The sequence below is a fragment of the Phoca vitulina genome, unplaced genomic scaffold (genome assembly GCF_004348235.1).
Source record: "Phoca vitulina isolate PV1807 unplaced genomic scaffold, GSC_HSeal_1.0 scaffold48, whole genome shotgun sequence".
NCBI classification, from domain to species: Eukaryota; Metazoa; Chordata; class Mammalia; order Carnivora; family Phocidae; genus Phoca; species Phoca vitulina.
The window spans coordinates 7,102,634-7,111,597 of record NW_022589751.1 but is presented as its reverse complement, the minus strand read 5'-3'; positions in this window follow the sequence as shown (position 1 = coordinate 7,111,597).

Genomic DNA, 8,964 nt, shown 5'->3' with positions numbered 1-8,964 from the left:
ACTCTTGTGTCTGGGTCCTTAGTCCTATTCTGGGGCTTTCCCTGGGCTTTTCTGAAGACTCAGACCTCAGGCTCGGTGTTTCCCTGTAAGGAGCTGATTTGTGTTTGTCTGCTTTGGGGCTGAAGCACATTACTGTGTTCAGTGAGCTAAACCCAGTAACTGAACTGGGACTAACTCGTTCTGTATCCTTGAGTATAATTTGCCCTTCTAGGTAGCAGATTTGCGCGTTATAGGATGGGAGAACTGCATTCCCTAAGGGAGGACAGCCTGTCTTCCGACTGGGCTGAACCTTCTCTTGCCAAAAGTCAGGGGTGGAGTACTGGGGAGTGTAGCAGGTGGGGGAATTGATAGGCACGCCAAGACTGAACCCGTAGATTATGAGCCCTAGAGGAGACTAGGCAGGCGTTTGCTCCAGATTGCTGCCCTCTGGCTTGATGTCTATAGGTCAAGTCTGGGTCATGCTTAGCCACTTTAGGGGCTTTATTGCTAAAACGAAGAGGCACAAAGAGTGTTTGACAGCCTAAACTTTCTCTCTTAGACCAAGTGTAAACTCACCAGAGACTTAATAAAAGGATACAGTTGCAAAACATCCGAGGAAAGCAGTGTCACATAGCAGTTAACTCTAGATTAGGACTGCTTTTAGCTCCTGACTGCCTCTTACTGGATGTGTGATCTTAAATAAGTTATTTAACCTCCCTGAGCCTGGGCTTCCTAATATGTTAAAACAGTGCAAATAATATCTACCCTATAGAATGGATATAAGAATTAAATGGGAGAATCTGTGTAAAGTGCTTGCCATTTAGTAAATGCTCAGCTGACATTAGCCATTATTACGTAAGAAGCAACAAACACCCACTAACTGCATAAAATGGATGAGAAGCTGTGTAGAGAATTTTAAAGAATTTTTTTTTAAAACACAGGAAGATAACGTTTGGTCCCTCCTTCCAAGGGGCTCACATTTCTGATGGAAAAGTGAATAGAACTGGTCTCTTTCACATCTGTTACGTTAAAGTATCAGATGGGATTGGGGTGGGAGGAAGTCATGGCAAAAGACAAGGGAGGGTGTGAATGTTATGCATTGCCCACAGTTGAGAGCAAGGGCAAAATTAGTTTCCGTAGAAATTTGCAAAAATTCTTAGTGACAGAGAAAGAAATCACCCTGCTTAGTTTTGAGCCAAATGGGGAGTAAAGAAGGGAGGGAGCTGGAGGGGACTCTGTGAAGAGGACTGGTACCCAGCAGACCATACTGGCAGCTGAGGGCCTGGTGCCTGGGCCTCCTGGGCCCCGACACCTTGATTACACATCTGCTCCCAGGTCCCTCTTTTCTGGTGGGAACTCCCTCTGTGACTGGGGACCCCTGAGGAAGAAGAGCCGGCAGGAGGCTCATTGGTCCTGTGGCTTGTTGAATTTTGTAATTGTCATTATTAGACCTGAAAAATCAATGTTTGCTCTTCGCAGATATGTGCTGCCAGGCATGAAGTGTGAGGGGTTGTAGTTTGCATAAGGCCTCACAAAAGTGCTAGTACTTTGATGTTGACAGCTTACTCTGAGGGATCCTAGGGCAAGGGTTCAAACAAAAATGTAACAGCCAAGCCGACTGGATCTTTATTTCAGCAGGTTAGCTCATTGTCCTCCCAGTAGGAAAATCTTCTTGAGAAACCAAAACAGTACCAAAAGGCTGCCTTCATAAAAGGAAATAGTGGGGCTGTTCTAGATGAATATGATCAACAACTTTGAAAGATTAGGTCTTCCAAAAGGATGCTGATGAATGCCCAGGGCCTCACCAGCAGAGACATCTCTGTTTTCCAATACAACTTTCTGCAGTGATGGAAAAGCTCCTTCCGCTCTGTCCAATATGTAGCCACATACGGCTGTCGAGTGCTTGAAATGTGACGACTCTGACCGAGGAACTGAATGTTTCATATTGCTTAATTTTAATTTAAAAACTGGTCATGGATTCAGTTATTGGAAAACCTTTAAATATGTTTGGAACAACTTGGCTTCACAAACCTATTTTTTCAAGTGTAAGTTTTATGAAATCTAAATACAGATGTATTTCTAATGAAAATTTTGTTTCTAAATTGAGCTGTGTGAAATACATAGCAGATTTCAAAGACTAAGTATGAAAAAAAGAACTCAAAATACTTCACTAGTACTTTTTTTATATTATTACATGCTGAGATGGTAATATTATAGATATATTGGGAAAAATAAAATATATTAAAATTAATCTCACTATGACTTTTTTTACTTTCTTTACTATGACTTTTAGAAAATTCAAAATGATAAATGTGGCTTCTGTTACATTCCTATTGGACAGCGTCAGTATGCACACAATAAATGTTCTTTAAATGCAGGAAGAGAAGGACCAAGTAAACTCTTGCCTCCTTCCAATCCAATTTCCCTTCAGTAGGGATTTTTTTTGGAATAATGCAGATCTAATCATGTCACACATTCCCCAACACAAACACTGACAACATTTTATTGACCCACCTTTGTTCTTGGCATAAAACAGCAAATCCCCAATTTGTTCTTTCAGGCTTAGCAGAGCTAGACTGACCTCCCCTGCCTGGTCTCAAACCAGCCACACTGGACACCTTTGATTCCTTGACCTAGCAGCCTTCTTCCTGCCTCAGGGCCTTTTCACAGGCTGTCCCCCAATCTTTATGCTCCCACTATTATCTCTTTTCCCTTTCAGATCTCTGCTCAATCCTCACTGCCTCAGGGAAGGCTTTCCTGCCTCCTAGAGAAGGGGATTTCCTCTCTTTACAGCCTGCTTCTTCAAAGCATTCACTATAGTTATAATTGCACGTTCTTAGTGATTCTTTTTCTTTAAGGAATTTTTATTTATTTTTATTAAAGATTTTATTTATTTATTTGACAGAGAGAGAGAGAGCACAAGCAGGCAGAGGGAGGGAGAAGCAGGCTCCCCACTGAGCAGAGGGCCAGATGTGGGGCTTGATCCCAGGACTCTGGGATCATGTCCTGAGCTGAAGGCAGCTGCTTAACCAACTGAGCCACCCAGGCGCCCCTGTTAGTGATTCTTTGATTAGTGTCCTTTTCCTTCACTAGACTGCAACTCCTTGAGGAATTTGTCTGATTTTGCTCACCAGTATGTCCTCAGCACTTAACATCACAGTGCTTGAACAAATTAGGAAGTTAATAAGTATTTGCCCAATGAACAAATGAACAAACTGATCTGGACGTCCTCTGCCCTACACTACTGTGGAGAAATAGACAAATTCTTTACTCTCCTCCTTTTTGTAATCAATATTTATTAACAGGCACAAAAAGCATCATTTTAGAGCCCAGCACCTTCTCAGGGTCAACCCACTGCTCTTTCCTGGGTTAGAAGAGTTCATGCATGGTCAGCCAGGAAGGGCTGCATTCTAAATCAGTAAATAGGGAGACACCCTTAGCATTTAGCTGAGATCAAAGCAGCCCTATCAGTAAGTAACACGTTTGAAAGCCATTTCCGGGCCAGGTTGGGCAGATTGTCCTGCTGACTAATTTCATTTAGAAGAGTTGGTTCTCAGTTCATGGTGCATTCTGTTTGAAGAGAGCAGCTCCTTGGGCACTGACTGCTCAGCCTGTTTTAGATCCTTTTAAATTAATTTTCAGTCTGTGGGGTTATTAAAATGTTTCATTTATATCCAGAGTATTGGTATGTAATTCAATCATTTTGTTTCCCTGCTGAAGAATGCATCTCTAGTAAAGTCCCCACTGCCACTGAGGCATGGTATAAGGAGGTAAGAACATGGAGTCCAGAGGCAGACTGCCTGTGTTCACACCCTGGCTCCACTCACTGTGAGAACCTGGGCACTGCTTAACCAAACTAGGCCTCAGTTTCTTCATCTGTAAAATGGGGATGATAAAATAGTCCTTACCCCATAGGATAGGGCAGTGGAAGGATTGAATGAGACAAAATAAAATGCTGAGGGTAGCGTCTGGCACATAGTGAGCAATCATTAGATGTTAGTTGTTATTAACAGAGCAAACTAGTCTCTCTGAGCAGTGCCCGCCTGCCTGCTTAGGCTGGCTGCTCCACCGTTTCACCTCACACGTGATGTTCCGCCAACATTGAATGGCTTGAAGTTTCTAATGCTCACCACGTGTACTTGTTTAATTCTATTTCAGATCATACATATGTCAGTTCAACCATTAATACACACATCCGCAACTTAATAATTTTTTGATCTTACGGTGGTACAAAAGCGATATACATTCAGTAAAGACCATATTTTAAATTGTGATCCTTTCCCAGGCTGGTGCTGTCTGGTACTATCCTCTTTCACGATGCTGGGCAGGCGTAGCAAGCCACAGCTCCCAGTCAGCCACACCATCACCAGGGTCAGCAACCCATACAACTTACAACCATTCTGCTCCCATATAACCATTCTATTTTTCACTTCCAGTACTATACCCAATACATTTCATGAGAGAGCCAACATTTTGTGTTAAATGATTTTGCCCAACTATAGGCTCATGTAAGTGTTCTAAGCATGTTTAAGGTGGGCTAGGCTAAGTAAGCTGTGATGTCTGGTAGGTTAGGTATATTAAATGCATTTATGATATTTAATGCATTAAATATAAATATCAACTTACAATATTTTCAACTTAGGATGGGTTTATTGAGATGTAACCTCACTGTAAGTTAAGGAATTCTGCACTCAATCCACCTCCTCCAGGAGCCTACCCTGCTTGCCCTCGCCTGCCCTGTTAGACACCTGTCTTCTCTGTCTCCCTCTATCACTGCATGCACCTGAATGGGCTATAATTAACTGTGAGCTTCTTGCAGAGAGGACATGTGTCTTATTCATCTTTGTAGTTAGCATTGTGCTTGGCATCAAATAGACTTCCACTAGCTGTTAGCTGAATACAGGCCCATGTCCATAAATGAATGAAGACTCTTACAGAAGGATAATTGGGAGCATTCGTCTATCAAACATTTTGATGAGAAATTGTTGTTTTACATAAAAGTGAGCACAAGGCTTAACATGATTCCACTTTTCCCTGGTCTTTCTTTTTTTTTTTTTTTCTAGGTTTATTTTAGAATATGTTCATAGTGAGTTGGAGAAGTTCGGATTCATTCCTATTTTGTGTTTAGCTCCTCAATTGCCTTGTAATGACAATATAATGGTGGCAAGTGTTATAAAATACCTTGTCCCCTCCTGCCCCCCATGTAGACTTAGTCACTAACAGGTGCTTTTTTTAAAGAAACAAAATTTAAATATACTATATATTAAGTTATTTAAAAGTAACATCTACTGCTATGCAAAACCCTATAATTAAACTACCAAAAAATAGTATTTTTGTTCTAAAAATCCTTTTAGTTATCAACTGAAATACTTCTTAAAGAAGTATTTCAGGAAAGAGATCTTAACAATGGACCCTCTGTGCATGCCAGTTTGAAAATTGCTGTTAGGTAATACCTAAGATTCTGCAAAACTGAAATTGGAATAAGATATTATGAATTTATCTTCATTTCTCTTCCACTAACCCCTCTTTCCAATCCTATTACTTTGCTCCTCACATCTAGATTTTTCGCTAAGACTCTCCTCTCTTCTATTTCTTTTTCTCTGCCAAAAGCAGTAAATGATAGACACGTGAGACCTGGCTTGTGGTCCCCACTAGATGTAGAGCTCCACCAGGTCAGAACTTGGGCTTATTCTCCACTGAAGCCCCAGCACAGACCCCCCCCAACCCCCCAGAAACATAGAAACAGACCCACACACATCTACACATCTCATATATGACCCACGTTTGGAGAAAGGACAAACTTTTCAATAAATGGTACGGAGCAATTGAATATCCATATTTGAAAAAAATGAAATGTGACCTCTGACCTTGAACATGACACATAATCAATTACAAGTGGAATATAAATCTAAATGTGCACGATGAGGGGCGCCTGGGTGGTGCAGTCAGTTAAGTGTCTGACTCTTGGTTTCGGCTCAGGTCGTGATCTCAGGGTCATGAAATTGGGCTCTGCGCTCATGGCGGAGTCTGCTTAAGGAGTCTCTCTCTCTCCCTCTGCCCCTCCTCTTCCCCCATCTCTATCTCAAAATAAATAAATAAATCTTAAAAAAATAATAGATGTGCAAGGTGAAACAAAATGCTTCCAGCAGGTAATATTGAAGAATAGCTTCATGATCCCAGGGTAGGAAAGGATTTCTTAATATGAAAAATATATTAATCATAAAGGAAATATTGATAAATTCAATTTATTTAAACTACAACCCACAAAGGAGTAGTATTAAGTACATAAACAACTCCTGCAAATTTGTGAGAAAAACACAGAGAACTCAAAAAGGAAAATTGGCAAAAGATTTGAACATGCACTTCGCAAATTAGGACAGGTAAATATGAAAAGGTATTCAACCTCATGAGTAACCTGAAAAACACAAATTAAAACTCCAGTGGAATACTATTTATAAGCTCACTGGGCGGGCAAACATGGGAAAATCTAATACTGCCACCTATATGAGCAGGAGTTCTCACACACTGCTGATGAAACTTTAAATAGTACAACCACTGGGGAAAACAATTTTTTTTTTTTTTAAAGGTTTTATTTATTTATTCATGAGAGACAGAGAGAGAGGCAGAGGGAGAAGCAGGCTCCCAAGGAGCAAGGAGCCTGATGCGGGACTCGATCCCAGGACCCTGGGATCAGGACCTGAGCCGAAGGCAGACGCTTAACCATCTGAGCCACCCAGGCACCCTGGGAAAACAATTTTTAAATTACCCACTAATTCTGTAGAAATGCATACTCCCTTTGATACAACAATTCCACTCATAGGTTAGATCCTTAATGTGTTCATGCACATGTGTAGCAGGAAATATGCGCAAGCATGTTCACAGTAGCCCTTTGTAATAGCCCCTAACTCTGGATAATCCAATGTCCATCAAAAGTAGAGTGGATTAATAAAATGCGGTACACTCACACAATGAAATGCTAGATAGCAAAGAGTAAACAAAGTAGTTACACGGATGGATCTCAAAATGTAATGTTGTAGGAAAGAAGCCAAAACACAAAACAATTCATACTATATGATTCCATTTCTACAAAGGTCATAATATAGCAAAGAATTCATTCTGTATGAATATATATATGTGTGTATTATATACATAGGTTTGTATATGTTTGTATACAAAATTTGTAATATATAAAATAATTCATATTATCATATAAAGGTCCTAATCAAGGGGGTAAACATTATAAAGAACAGAAATTATTACCATAAAAATCAAGAGAGTGGTTACCTCTGGGGGGCGGGGGGAAGAAGGTCAATGTGACATATGGGATAAACAAGGGGCTTCTGGAGTGCTGGCAATGTTCTCTATCCTGACCTAGATGTTAGTTTGTTAAATGGTCACATTTATGTTCTATGAATTTTTCTGTAATATGTTTCACAATGAAAAGGAGAAATGGGGGGAAGGAAAAAGAAAAAAAAGGAGAAATAAAAATCAGCTAAACAAAATAAACATAATTTTGCTTATATTCCACCAAAATATAGACTATTTAGTCTAATATAGTCTCTTCAGTCAATAATGTATATAGCATTGTTCACTGGTTGTTTATATAAGCAGTTGAGGCGCTCGCGGAGACAGAATTCCATGCTTTTTCAATGCACTTGAAGTGTTTGCTTACAAATGGTCTTTTCGGGTGTGTGTTCAAAAGTAGAAAGAAACCCTGTGCTCCTTTGCCCTAAGTTTTTAGCCTTTTCTTCTGAACACAGTAAGATCCTGATTTAAAGCCAACTTGCATTACAGGAAATGCTACAAAATCACATACCAGCATGAGCGTCCGGCTGTGTACGTGTGTGCCTCAGTGCATGCTCTGTGCGTAGGCCCCACACTAAGACCTTCATCTTATGACAACTTTACCTTGCAGATTAGATAACTACAGAAGGGGGGGTGGTGGTTAGAAACTTGTAAGGTGACATAGCTCAGAAATGGTGAAGCAGGGACCCATCCTCAGGTCTGGCTGGCTACTAACCCCAGGCATCTTCTAGGGATCTTACTCATCAGGCTACACCACCTAACACACCCTCAGGGTCACAGAGATTCTGTAGTCAGGCTCCTCTGAACATTCCCCCTGGGCCCATCTGTGCACTTCCTAGTAAAAGTCTGTTTAACCAAAACCCCCCACCCTCCGTATCTGATCACTCTTGATACCTGATGGGGTTTCTCATCCTCCCCGATCACCCAACTGATGTCTGGTCATCCTGATCTACCTTCAGCAAAAATCCTGTTAGGTCTGTTTAACCAAAACCGCCTTTCCCCCTGATGTTTCTTCCTAGTAACTTTGCATCCACTGGCCCCCTCACTGACTATAAATTCACACTTGCCCATGCTCTACTCCGAGTTGAGCCCAATCTCTCTCCTCCACTACAAAATTCATTGCAGTGGTCCCTATATCTATTGCGATGGTCCCCTTCCCTTGAATAAAGCCTTAGGAAGGGAAGACACTGCTGGGGGTTAGCTCTGAAAAAGTGGAGAGCCATTTCTCCATTTCCATTGAAGATTGTTAGCAGCTTTTGATGGAGCAGGAAAACCTAAGTGCCCAGCTGTCATCTCTTAAGGATTTTTGAAGAAATCCTATGCTGAATCCTTTTGTAAGGCAAAAGATCAGCCCTCAATCCACCCAATTTTGCAAACCCTCTGGATTGGGTTTACTTGCAATAAACTCAGTTATTCCTCTGCCATCCAACAGGGGGCACCCTTGAACTGATTTTCTTTTTTTTTAAACATAAGTGGTTGCTGAGTAGGTGTGTTCAACAGCATGAGAGAAGAAACAGCAAAAGTAAAAAAAAAAAAAAAAAAAACCTAATTAAAGTTTTAAAACTCCATGAAGCTCAGAAAAGAATGAAAAGGGGAGGCTGAAAACCAATCAATTCGGCTTCACGATTTTTGGCTAAAAGGCAGCAGTGTCCTGGTGGTCTCCTGACCTGGCCGCATTTA